Source organism: Lissotriton vulgaris, chromosome 4_1 (genome assembly GCF_964263255.1).
Source record: "Lissotriton vulgaris chromosome 4_1, aLisVul1.2, whole genome shotgun sequence".
Lineage (NCBI taxonomy): Eukaryota > Metazoa > Chordata > Amphibia > Caudata > Salamandridae > Lissotriton > Lissotriton vulgaris.
In genome coordinates this window covers 1,599,457,863-1,599,472,759 of record NC_141691.1, presented here as the reverse complement: position 1 = coordinate 1,599,472,759, position 14,897 = coordinate 1,599,457,863, and positions in this window count along the sequence as shown.

Below are 14,897 nucleotides of genomic sequence, written 5' to 3'. Positions count from 1 at the left end.
CTAATAGAGCACCCAAACTTTTCGACCTGGACAATCCTGCTGAAGGCTCTTTTTGAGCAGACTGACTAGAGCTGTGCTTGAATACAGGCACCCAGTAAAACATATTCCATGTTGGAAAAACAGACGAGAGATTTGGAAATTTTTATTGGGATATCAGTGTTGAAGGACAAGCGAACAATGTGGCCCTGAAGACGAACGTGAGGAAACCAGAGGTCTACACTTTGAGCATAGGTTAGCAGAAAACTCGTGCCACTAAGAAATCATCATTGGAATGAGCTACATGTCAAATATGCAAGAATATCAATTTCTTGATCTGTTTGTTCTTGTCTGGAAAATTTCAGTTGAGTCTATGAGTCACGGACGCATTGTTTGCGAGCCTGACACCTGCTTTTTGGCGCAAGTGCTACGTCATCAGTCACATAGTCTCCCTGTACAGAATGTGATTGTTATGCATATGTGTGGTTTGTGGAGGATTTTATCTAGTGTGCTTGGATTTAAGTGTCTGATTTCAAGTAGATGATATGCACGAACTCGTTCTGGAATTATAAACATTTGACGCCCTTGAGTCAGCATCCAGGCCAGACTGGTACACGAGCGTGAATTCGCTCTTACGGTAAAAGTATGGCAGCATATACAAGTAAAATAAATGCAAAAAATGTCATAACAATTTTACGTGCAAAAGTTTGTGCAGTTATATGTGCTTTGTGAAACGGAACGTTCACAATGGGGTGGTGTGTCTTTTCTCTTTGAAATCAATTGAAATCTCTATCCCTCCCAATAAAGCTCTCCCACAGGCTGCTGAGCAATGGCGTCCGTTCTTGCCCGTTTATGTCCGGGGCTGGAGTCCAGTCACAAGGTATATATAATTGGATCCCCTGCTCTCAGCAGCCAACATAGGACATCCTACCTTGGGGAGAGGGAATCATAAGCTGATTAAAAAGTAGCCCAAATCCATCTCAGACGAAGAAGAGCGCTGGGCACGGTGATGCAACCATGTTTGTAGATTGGTGGGTGGCTCTTCCCGATTTGAGGATGAGACAAATTACTATTGCGTTGTCTGCATTGTGACAGGTATGTTACCTTTGATGGCAGCAGAGAGAAAGCCTCCCCCACTCACAGCAGTTGTTTTGGAGAGAACGCGAGACAGGCAAGTCTCAGCGCAGGGCATGTATTATCTGTGAGGCTTGTCTCAGTGGACGCGCAAGCCTCTAAAAGTTCCAGCCAAAAAACTCATGTACATGGAAAAAAAATTAAAATACATTTCTATAGCGCTACTACCGCTCCAAGGAGCATCTTGGCGCTTAATACCAGCCCAGATGGAACAGGTCGGTTAGCTGAAGCAGTTCAAAGGACACTACACCCTTTACACTAGAGCTTTACAAGCAGCATCAGTAGGAGAGAAAACCCAGGTCTTCATAGTCTGTGTCTAGCAAGCAACGCCCACAGGACTTAAAGGGCCCGTTGTGTGTCTCAGCCCGGGGTGCTCCCCGTCGTGTGTCTCAGCCCGGGGTGCTGCACAGGGCCGGACTGGGAACGACAACCGGTCCTGGCAAAGTGCTCGGCGGTTAGGGGAGGGTTGGGGAGTTAGAGGTGCCGCCGAGCTCTTTGCCGGGGCCTTTTTTCTGCCGATTTTGGTACAGGGCCGATTTTACAGCTATGCTGCAAAAACGGCCCTGTAAGAAAAATGGCCCCCAGAGCCCAAAACCGGCCCCCACCCATGTGGCGCACTGGGGGATTGCCCGGTCCCCCCTATGGCCAGTCCAGGCCTGGTGCTGCCGCTTCAGCTGCTGTGGCACCGACTGGGCAGTGTCTGGAGTCTTATGTTATCTCCGCCACACCATTCTAGTCTTTAACCCCTTCACTGCGGCAGCTATTCCGCTGCAGTGCTAAGGGGGCGGGGCGGTCGCGCTACAGCCGCATGCTGGTGACGGAACCGCTCCGTCACCAGCGTCGGTTGCGCTGTGCTTATGACAGAGCGGTTCCGTCATGGCCCGCCCCGCTCAATGGAACGCTCAGCGCAGGCGCGGAATTCGCGCCGCGCAGGCACTCCGAGCGGGCCATGACGGAACCGCTCCATCATCAGCACAGCGCCACCGCAGCTGATGACGGAGCGGTTCCGTCATCAGCAGGCAAGGGGTTAAAAAAAACGAATAATTAACAGATATAGCACAAGAGAAAGTTTACTTTAGGACAGATTCATTCCGGCTCACTCTCTCTTAGACACTTACTTCTCGAAGCGAGCTGGCGGCACGGAAACGGGTGGGCCCCCTGCATGGCCAGGCCACAACTACTCATCATGGACTCCTGGACCGATGAAGCAACCAACGCCACCCCTACATGATTCTGTGGTATAGTGGCAGTTGCAGGAATCGATCCTCTTCCATACTGCCATGGTGCGAGAAGGAGCTGAACTGCCATTCAATTTCCCACACACTGACACAACTGCAGCCAAATAATTTTGAAATGCCTCCCACTGGCACTCCCTGCCTATTAAAAGAGGCTTACAGAATTTCACTGTAAGTGTCTTAGTTAGAAGCCAAGCCATTGGGCAGTGACTCCTGTGTTAGTTACAATACATTGTAGCAGAGATAGCTGTGAGCAGATCATGAGCTAGCCCCTGAAATCCACTGGGAGCAGTGTGCACGGTGCTCTACCACTGCAGCTCAATCATGGTGTTTTATTAGCAGCACTCATGCTTGACAGCTGAGGTGCTACAATGCATTCTTTCCATTTCAGTGCTGTGATGCGGACCACCACACAGAAAAACATTAGTTTAATGCCTGATGCATGGTACGTCGGTAGTGCTACCTTTGTTTTCATGCTCACCCTGCACTCACAGTGATCACACTGCACTCACAGTGATCACCATGCACTCACGTCATTCACCCTCCGCCTACCCTGCACTCACACGAGCCCACCACGCACCTGTAACTTTTACCACTCACGCTACACTCACAGTGATCACTCTGCTCACAGTGTACTTAGGCTGTTACCCTGCACTCACACCAATCATCCTCATCTTACCCTATTATCACACTAGCACACTGCTCACCCTGCACTCTCAGCGACCAAACTGCACTCATGCCACTAACCATGAATTCATGCCATTCTCCCTCTACTTACCCTGCAGTCACATAAGCACTCAACTCACCCTGCACTCACAGGGATGACACTGCACTCACAGAACTCACCATACATTCACACTGTTCACCCTGTACTCACCCTGCAGTCATAGAAGCCCACTACTCCCCCTGCACTCATGTGACACTTCACTCACCTGTCACTCTCACTTCTCATTCTGCAATCTCACTCAAACAAGCACATCACTAACCATGAATTCATTCCTCCCACTCTGCACTTTCACCCACACCTAAACTCATATGGTCACATCATTCACCCTTGAGTCACTCCTCTCACCCTACTCTCACACTGTTGCATTGCTCATCGTGCATTCACAGAAGCACTCCTGTCACTCACACAGCTCACCCTTCACTCACATGGGCAGAACACTCATCCTGCACTCACAGCACGCAAGTAAGAATATCACGCACCCTGGAGTCACATCACTCACACTACACTCCCTCCTCTCACCCTGCACTCCTACGGACAACCCTCTCAGCCTACGATCATACCAGGACTTTGTTCACCCTGCCTGCACACAGGGACAATAGTCTGCAAGAACTCATAGGGACACACCATCAACCCTGCACTAACTCGTCACACCATGCCCACACCAGTCACTCTCACAGACCACCCTTCACTATTGCTGCTCACCCTGCACCACACACAGGCACACCTTGCATTTACACTGCTCACGCCTCTCACTCTGCACGCACTCCTCTCACTAGACACTCACATGGGCCTTCCTCTCACATTGCCTTCATGCAACTCACTCAACACTCACATCAGCACATTTTTCACCCTACACTCGCACCACTCTTGCTGCACTCACTCACCCTATTCACCATCACCTCACACATACATGAGCACACCTCTTACTCCGCACATATAAAAATTACACAACTCTCATGAATATACACATATTTATACAAAGGCGCCCACGGAATATCTGCTTTGTCTGTAGTACTAGATGCCTACTAAATTCCATCTGCAACAATGGAACTGGTGCAAGAAGGGATAGTGGACTGAGAATGTGGGATGGCATGAGGAGGGAAAATAGTGTTAAGGGTTTGGGGTATGGTGCTGGATTGTTAATCGTGTGACACCTTCAGCCAGTCCTGGCTTTCCGTTCACCGCAATACTTTATACACGACATGTCGGGTTTCTTTACATTCTAAGTTGGGTCTGAAAATCCCAAAATGCAAGATTGTTCCAGGATAAAATCTATGAGTGCAGAAGAAGTCAAGAATTTAGTAAGATCAGGTAGATGCTGTAATATTACATGTTAGAAAGTGGATTAGTTAATTTCTAATACTGTAACTGCTTGACACACATGTGAAAACAGATATATGCCCTCTACAGATATTTTAGGAAGTGCACCTTTCATGCACATCATACTTGTAACAAACATTGACAATGCATTATATTATTATTGTTGAACAGGGTATAGAGAATTTGTGTTTATTAAGCTTTACTAAAAGGCAAGACAGGTATAACAGAAGCAGCAGGGCAGCTTTTCTAACACAAAAAAGCAGATTGACTATTGGAAATGTGCGGGGGACAATGTGTCTCTGTGTGTGAATGTGACAGAGTACCGATGTACAAAAGAGTGCAGGAGATATAATGAGTGTGTGAGAGAATGTTTTTTTGTGTTTGTGTGTGAGTGTATGTGTGTTATACGTGCAAGTGTACTGATGGTCTGGCATACTGGGGATGATCCTTGCCTTATGGACAAGGGCACTAATTGCATCTGGATAGAGGGTTTTGCCCATGGCAAACTGCAGGCCCGACATGCTTCTATTAAGAGACCATCTTTGGCTGTGGGGACTCGAACTGTCTAACTGACAAAGCCACTAGCCCAGTCAGACCCAGCGGCATGGACACAGAACATATGCCACCACACCTGGCCAAAGACCCTGACATGATGAATCATGTAATTATTAGCATATGGGATGAATCTATAGCAAAATGTTGGAGCATATATTGGAGGTAATTCTTGTCCTAGGATTTCCTGTACTCATTTTATATGGGGTGTCAGTGGCAAAGTGCTGACCCTTGTATACCAGATGGAATTTTTACAGGTACCCATGACTATAGTTGAAGTATCCATGGCTAATATATGGCACTGTCATATTGTATGTACTCTTTGGCATAAGGGACTTGCCCATAAAAATGCTGACCTTGGTGTAGAGGAAGTAATTTCTGATTTATGAAATTTGAAAATGATGGGATCTACTCATAGGAAAAGCCAGACTTTTCTGGTGCACCTTGAAAGTACTGGAAAATTTCATGATTATTATAAGGGTCTGTGAAGTTTTAGCAAATTTGACCCCAAAGTTTCAAAACATTTTCAAGGGAGAAGCCCACTCTCCCTTAAGTCAACTACAAGAAATCTGATAACTTGTTTTGCTTGCTGGAATTTTGGGAAAGTATCACTCCCCACCACTTACATAGAGATTGGTCCTACCAGAGTCTAAATGGAGGGCTTAGACCCTTTCCTATCAGGCCCAAAATTAACAAACAAAAAAGAAGCAATCCTGAAATCCGACACTCTATTAAAGTAAATCAGGATAACTCACTTAACATCAAAAGAATGTAACCCTACTTCCTCAGGGGAAGTTGGATTGGAATGAAACAACAAGAGAATAACCTCCTGCTCCCTATTAAACACTGAGTTCACCTTGGGGATGAAAGAAGTACCAGGACATAGCACAACCCTGCCCTCAAAGAACTTAAAAAAGGTATGCCTTACTGATAAGGAACCCAATTCCCCTAAACCTCCTTCCTGACGTAACCGTTACCAGGAAGAAAGTCTTCAGGGTGAGTAGTCTCAAATCCACCTTCTCACGAGGTTCAAAGTGAGACCTCTGCAAAGCCTCCAAGGAAAGATCCCATGATGGGGTAAACTGATCCAGAGGGTGCCTGAGATTACGAAACCCCTACAAAGCCTCTGGGTGAGCTCATATTTGTTTTACAGATTACCTCGAGAGCTAGATGTCTTGAAAGCCCTAATGGCTGCCCACTGGATCTTAAAAGAGCAGACCTTAAATGCCAGTGCAAACCCATCCTGTAATAAACCCAGCACCTACAAAAGACTTAATAGTTCCTTGCTGAGCACTACAATTCCAAAATTGATGTGTAATATACAGTATCACTCCAAGTCTCCAGTGATTAAACAGGTAGTCCAAAATCCGGACAAAAGTATCTAAATAATGTTCAGAAGTCACTTCAGCTGAATGGGGAGGGAGGGGGGACATTAGTTTGGCTCTTCAGAAATTCACAAGATGGGTCAAGATGTATCATCAAGCAATTGCACTACTTCTGTGGCAGAGAGAGACAGCTCGCCTGGGTCACAGGGCGTAGTAGGTACACAATCAAACACACGACTAGCTATGGCAGATTGTTCACCACGTAGTCCGGAAGATGGAGTGCCTAGATCGCAGGGCACACCCCTTCGACTGCTGACATGGAATGTGAGAGGGCTGGGAGATAAGGTCAAACGTGGGCTGGTAATTACTGCACTGAAGAGACAGGGACCGGTCCTAGCACTCCTTCAAGAAACACACCTACAGGGAGGGGCCTCCAAGGCGCTTGATAGGAGAGGTTACAAAATGATAGTGCACTCAGAGTTCACGTCTGGCTCTCAAGGGACTGGCATTTTACTTAAGAAATCCTCACACTTTATACCATTGAGCACAAAGATTGACGGACAGGGATGCTTTGCGGCCCTACAAGGACAATGGGAGGGAAGACTCATTAACGTGGTTTCGGTGTATATCCCCCTGGCACTTCACTCGATCATGATTCTGGCACTGGGTGACTTTCTCCTGACCCTTCCAGAGGGAGATGTTATACTTGGGGGGGATTTCAATGCCACAGTGAACACCCTAATCGACAGGTTCCCAGAGACAGGCCTGACTGGGAGTCCTTCCCGCTTCCAGCGTTTCCTGACCGCTATGGGTCTAGTTGATATATGGAGACACGCACACCCTCAAGAGAGACAATACACCTTCCACTCTACGGTCCACAACAGCTTATCGAGGATCGATTATTTCCTGGCACTGGGAGATGGCATACAACACGTAGACACAATAGACATTCAAAATAGGTTGTGTGGGAGCTACCCTTTCTATCAGGAAAAGGATTGGGTCAACAAAAGCAAAAATTCAGAGTTCCTTCTCCTGGATTCACTATTAATCAGATCTTTAATTGGTCATAGGGTCTTCCCTAGAGGAGCAAGGGGGTTGTAATGTTACAGTAGTTACCAAATTTACACTTCAATGAAAATGGTGCCCACAGGTATCAGCAAAGACATGAAACAATAGTGTTGTTGTATAAAAATATTGATCAATTATTTACTTAAAAGGCATAGTAAAAACAAATTAGAATAAGTCACAACATGTACAAAATTACAAATTTATTCTAGGATTTTACAAACGCAAAAAAAATCCATCATTTAAAAAGATTATTATTAAAACATCATACTGTCATTTATACAATGATTTTTGTTAAAAATTAATGGGACATAGGAACGAAAAGTGTCGACGCGGCGTTTCGGTGCCTCTTTACTTTGCACCTTCTTCAAGGACTCGTTCACGATTCAGTTATTCTACTCCAGGTGCGAACATCCTGGTGATATTTCTTGTACTTCAAATTGAACACGTTTCTTCCTGTGCTCACTGTGTTTCCTTATCTCTTATTTCTTGTACAAGTGTCTTTGGTTGAGCGTCACTTGTTTTGGAAAAGATTGGGGACACGCTTCAGTCCGATCAGCTTTACTCTTGGTCTTTTGAGAGTAATGGAGGACGCCTCTGGGAGCTACCTTCTGATAATTTCATCAACCATTTACTCTGTATGGTTAGACTGAATACATCTTAAGTTTATTTCTTTCTCCTTATAGCTTCATCTTTGTGGGGCTTTTTTATCACATTAGCGGTCCACTCTGTCAAGGATAGCTGAACTGCACGGCGTCCTCCACCTTCCTGGGCTTGTTTGGAAACTAAGAGCAACTCAGACCAGGTTGAGTTGCTCTTAGTTGTACTTGTTAGACCTGATTGATCGCTAGTCTATTTTTGTCAGGGGACTGATTTGATCCCTTTTTTCTTCATGCAGCACGATTTATATTGTTCCCTTATTTTTACCCAACTCCACTAATTGATTTTCAACGGACACACCAGTCAGAGGTGAGTCGGAATTGGGCTGAACACTTGGTGTTTGGCTGGCTTGCAGTGGGATGACTGTGCCTTTGGAGATGGGCTAACAGTCTCCCCCTTGTTCTTACCTTTTGCAGGTGTACCGCCCAACTGATCTGGCCTGATACACCTCCACAGTTTTTTTTTCCGTGGTAATGTACCCAACACCCTTTTTAACTCCTTCTCATACAGAACCCCCATAGAAGGAATTTGTATCTAAATTATATTTAAACTTACCTTACAGGTGCTCCTTTCCCTTCCCCCCTTTGTCCTGAAGAAGACCCGCAGCAGAGGTCGGGATTTCCCCGTATTGCGTCAGGGTCGAAACGTCGACGATTACGCCCCCTTTTTAATTTCTTAAAGCCTATACCAATTCCCCTGTCCCCCTGTTTAATAGTGTATATATACTTTGTATGGGTAGGCTTTACGTGTGCAATGTAAATTGTTTCCTTTGTTGCACTGAATTATTCTAAACCTTATGCCTTTAGCTTTTCTTTCTCTCATCACTTGAGCACCCCTCTTTTCTATTTTTCCTATTGTTCATTTTTATGAATATGTAAATAAACTGCAGTATAATCTCTCTTGATACTGTTGTGTTGGGTTCATTGCATTTAAAGCATAATAAGCTAATAATACATCTCCTGTTGTTTTCAGATCGTATCTGATTATCTGTTTGTTGTGAATAACTAATACTTACATCAATTGTCTCTTTAAAATTGTGTCAAGGACTATTTTTTCTATATATATACAAAAGGGAAAAAGCACTTGAACTGGCCGAGCTAGAGTTAACACTGCGAGCAGCAACAGTAACACATAAGACCCACCCCACACCGGACACATCCCATGCCTTGCACCTCCAACAACACTTATACACGGAACATCTACGTCACCAGGTGAGGGGGCAAATAACTGACACAAAGAACAGGATTTATGATATAGGAGACAAGGCGAGTAAGATGTTGGCCTGGCTGGATAAAAAGGGGGGGAGCTCCAGAGCTATCCTACGAGTGAGAGACAAGAGAGGGATAGTTCACACAAGCCCCAAACAGATAGTAGAGGCACTTGCGGACCACTTCGAGGGTGTTTACACATCTGATAGAGAGGTGTCCGTGGACATGGCCAGGGCGGTATTAGAACCTATCCAAACTCCGAGGCTGTAACCGGAGGCATCAGTAGAATTAGAAGCTGACATAACTACGGAGGAAATCCAAATAGCCATAAGAGCGATAAAACCCGGGAAAGCGCTCGGACCAAACGGCATCTCGATAGAATGGTACCAGGCCCCATCGGAGAGGCTTAGTGGACACCTACTGGCTATGTATAAAGACTGCTTATCTAAGGGCCAGCTCCCACCAGACCAAAGACTAGCGACCATTGTCGCAATACCCAAACCTGGGAAGCCACCGGAAGATTGTTCTTCATACCGCCCCATATCCCTGCTCAACGCAGAAGTTAAAATTGTTGCCAAACTCCTGGCTACTCGATTGATGACGTACCTGCCCGACATCATACATCCAGACCAGTCCGGGTTTATGCCACATAGAAACACGGCACTGCATTTACAAAGGGTACATGGAGTGTTGGCAAAAGCGGGGTCGATCCCCGAACCAGTGGTTATATTAGCACTCGATGCAAAGATGGCCTTCGATCTGGCGGAATGGAATTATCTTTTCGAGGTCCTGGCACATTTGGGGTTTGGACCCAAATTCATAGCACGGGTCAGACTGCTTTACGCGAAACCGGTAGCACAAGTGGTAGCGAATGGCCACATCTCGCAAACATTCCCCTTGGGGAGAGGTACCCATCAAGGTTGCCCCCTGTCACCATTGCTTTTTGCAATCGCCTTAGAACCATTAGCGAACTTGATACGGTCGACCCCACTACTAAAGGGGATTTCCTGGACTGAGGGGTGGGAAGATCGCATATCACTGTACGCAGACGACATGTTGGTGTACTTAACAGAGCCAGAACATAGTATTCCAGCGCTCCTGACCCTGTGTGATGAACACGGGAAAGTCTCGGGATACACGCTGAATTGGAATAAATCGGAGCTGTGTGTCCTGAAGAGCCCAAACCCGACATTGAGCGTGGACTGCCCCTTGAGGGAGGCCGGCTCGTCCTTTAAATATCTGGGCATCCATGTCACCATGGATCCGATAGAATTCGCGCAGAAAAATCTGATGCCACCCATAGAACAGCTTAAACAGGACGTTGTATATTGGGCCGGGCTGCCCCTAACAATGCTGGGTAAAGCAGCACTCTATAAAATGATGTCACTGCCCCGTTTTTTATACATTTTGGAAAATACACCGTACCCAGTAGCACCAGGGTACTTCAGGAAAGTTTCGGCGTTGGTGGCTGGTCTTCTATGGAGTAACCGCCCGCACGCATTGCGCAGGCTAAAATGCACAGAGGATGGTATGACGGAGGGATTGCGTTGCCAGATCTGAAACTGTATTATTGGGCAGCGCAGTTGAAAACTATAAATGAATGGATCCATGCCCCCCAGGATGATCCGGCATTCTGGTCAGATAGGGCACAGCTAGGGACCAGTACTTTACTAGCCCCTCTATACAACCAGCGAGTGATGCGTAAACTGGTGTGACCCACGAGACTCACTGCAGCACTATGGCATGTAGCGCTGGCAGCACTAGGTTGGAAAGGGAGAATCACCAAACTCACTTCACTGTGGGATTCTCGGGCCCTGGGAAACCTAAGACATAGCAAGGGCTTCTCCCACTGGGATGAGATAGGTTTATCTACGGTGGGAGACCTATGGGAAAGAGGCACAGTGGTTCCCTTTGACCGGCTGGGAGAGCAATACGAGCTGGGATCACGAGAATCATTCCGGTATGCTCAGAGTCGGCACACACTGCTTAAAGCCATCGCTCCGGAGGCAGAAGTACCGGAGGCTTCCCCGCTTGAGGATCGCCTCCTTACGGACTTTATGCCGGAGCGAGCAACGTCGTTCACATACCGAAAGTTAATTAACAACTTGCCAGATCCCATGGTCAAGCTGAAGGACAAATGGGAGGGAGACATAGCAGCTATGGACGAAAACGAATGGAATGAGGCTCTGGCGTCGCCCAAAGAGGTAGGCATCTCAGCTAAATTCCAGCTCATACAGCTTAAAATTCTACATAGAGTATATTATACAAGAACGACACTGCACCTCATACACCGCGCACAACACCCATACTGTCTGCGGGGGTGTGGAGAGGAGGGTACATTCTCCCACACGATATGGGATTTCTCACGCATCCAGGAGTATTGGAGACGAATAATGCGCACAATATCGAAGACTGTGGGAACCTCCCTGGTCCCTGAGCCACGACAATGCATACTCAATGTGTGGGGACCCAACGATTTGTCCAGACATAACCAACAATGGGCTACTTTGGGCATGTTGATCGCCAAGCGGGACATAGCACAGAAGTGGGGGGCGGTAGAGGTGCTGACGAGAACACAATGGTGTGAAAATATGGACAGGATGATGCTCACAGAGCGGGCGGTGTACGCTAGCCGGGCTTGCCCGAGGAAATGGAACAAGATTTGGACCTCATGGAACGTGTACAGGGGAGAACTTTGTGAACCATTGACGGAAGACGACCCAATGACATCGGATGAGGAGGGGGAGGACGACTAGCGGAGCTTGGAGGTGGGTAGAATGGGAGTAGGGGGCTAGGATTGGGGGTGACTTTGAGAGTTGGGAGGGGGGAGACGGCGGAACCAACCGAGCGAAGACACAGAAGAACCACACACCTACATGTATTCTTAGAATTAAAGCTGCGACTGACCCTAAGGGCTTAGGTGCAGATAGGCTTTCCAGAAATCTGCCAGGAAATAGTTAGTGCAAATTTACTCAAACAATTATGACCTAAATGTGATTTCTTTGTTTTTTTACGTTGTTTATTGTTAAAAAACCAAAAACCAAAAACCTAATTAGATCAGCAAACAATTGAGACCGATGTACCTTCACTGTAATGCGAAGTAGCCGAACCCCGAAAATGGCGGCCACTGTGCGGAGTTATCCAATAGATACAATATTGTCGTGAGTGTATGATGGCCGGCCCCTTGGGTTGTAGGCCAGAAGCTGTGTAAGACTGTAAGGTGCAATAAATGTTTAAAAAAAAAAAAAGTCACTTCAGCTAAGACACCAAGGATCGTCGTGAGTCACAGTTCCAGTTTATTAACAATTCTTCCAATCAATATAAGGTAGTTACAGCAGCCAACACGTGTTTTGTCTGGCGTTCATATCATGCCATACCGACTTCTTCAGAGCAAGATAAGTTGTCTACTTGAACAAAGCAAGTAAATCTCCATTATGTACAATAGGATCGAAATTCCACTAGTCCAAAAGAATATATATCGAGGTGTGTATCCACAGTGGATAGATATTCTTTTGGAATGTTTTCTAATGTTTGAAGACTTGAGCCACCAAGAAAGCGCCTCTCTCATGACAGTTGTCATAGGAATTCTTAAGATCACATATTGAGATACCTAGGACCAATGAGCCACAATGTGTCTGACCACTCTGTCCAGATGAAACCTGGCCCAAGGCACCAGAAAAATGGTCGCTATAAGATAGCTCTCCACTTGCATCTAGGGTGCTGCCACTGGACAGTACTTCTGATAAATGTGCATTCATTTTGTCAATCCTCTTTTCTATCAGTGAAACCAATCCTACGCTGAAACAAACCTTGCATCAATGAAAGTCTGGTCCAGAGCAAGCATCAGATGAGACTTTTTCTGATTCACCAGAAATTTATGAAGATTTAGTACTGCAAGCACTCTTACGACATGAACCACTGTGATCTCCAAGGAGGAAGAGAACATCAGACAGTCGTCCAGGTACAGAAGAATTGCAATTCCCTCTTGATGCAGCAGTCACACCAGTGGAGCCAAGATTTTGGTAATGACCATTGGTGCTGACTTTAGACCGAAGGGCAGCACCCAAAGCTGGAAGTGCAATGGCTTGAGTGCGAACCCCAGAAATCTTTGGTGACCTCTGTAAATGGGGACGTGAAAAAGACATTCTGAAGATCAATAGTGGCCATGAAATCACCTTTTGACACTAAAGGAATATCTTGCTGCGTTCCGAAGCATTTTGAAATGGAAATGGATGATCTTTACCCATTGGTTCATTCCCCCTAGGTCTTGCACAGACCTGTATTCTCCATTTGCCTTCTGTACTAGAAACAGAAATGTATCTGTCGCAGGAACCTCAACAATCACCTTTTTTTCCCAAATGGACAGAAAACTGGACCACAAAGCTGCTCTCCTTACAGCTCTATGGGTATTGACATAGGAATGGTGCCCGAGTTTTGAGGCTTGTTTATGAACTCATCGCATAACCCCTCCTGCTTAAACTGAGCACTCATTAAATCTTGATGGAATGCTTCCATGCATTGCCAAAGTGAAGCCCCCTTCCACCAACAGGACTTTCCTAAGTCGGAAGAGAAGACTAGTCAGGAACAGTTTTTGCCTGATCCAGCTTGTTTTGCTGAATCCTGCTTCTTGGAGGATTTCCTGAGTTGAAATATCCTTCTATGAGAAGAATATCCTTTTGAATCCTTCCTACCCGAATAACTTGAATCCCTGCTACAGGATCTATAGGATGTAGAAGCCAAACCCTTATAGGAAAGATTTTGCTTACTTTCTTTGAAGGACTTTGTGGTGGTATCATCCAGTTGATTTCCAAAAAGCTTCTTCCCTTGAGGAGCAATTTAAGGAGGGACGCCTTCTCCAAAATAAATCAGTTTTCTAGTCTTACATCCATTATTTCCTATGTGCAAAGATGGAAGTTTCAGCCACTACCACTGAAGATCTGATGTCATCCTCCTGTTCCATTTGCAGCAGAAGGTCAGCAAAATCCACATTCTTCTGACTAGCAGTGGAAACAGACTCAGTCCTTTGCCAGTGACTGTGCCATGTATGCCACATGCTGCCTTGATAGACTCTAAACTGGCAGCAAAGGGTTTCTTGATCACACTGTTGACCTTGTGATCCACAGCATCTAAAGGCGACCAATCCTCTGGATTAATCATGCCCCTACCAATCAAGCGTTTTAAAAAGGAAATATGCCTTGATACCAGGCAGAAGCACCTCCTCTCTCTCAGACAAAGGAACATTGGGTTGATCCACCTCTTCCCACTACCTGAAGATAAGATCCTTAATAGTCTTGTGGAGGGGTAAGGATAAAGGGGAAGGCTGAGCATACTGAGGGAAAAGACCCTCTTCCTTGGCTGGTCCAATGGCATTTCAAAGTCCAAATTGTGTCTAAACTGGTCCAGAATCTGACTGAGACCTTCCCTGGAAATTTACTTCCCAGAGGAAGTAGTACTTGGAGCTTTAGTAGGCTAATCTTAGGAAGAATCAGGATAATCCTTTTTGTTCTGGAGGGATTGGGTTTCTTGTTCCTCTTCTTTGGCTGGGCTGCCAAGACCTTTGCAACCCCCCACCCCCTCTATGATAGACTGGACTTGAGCTTCAGTCTGAAATGAAGGACTGGCAGGAGACTGCTCTCTAGGTCCCCCAGGCAGACTTCCCTCAGAACCCGAGGGAGAGGAAATCAAGCGTCTCTTC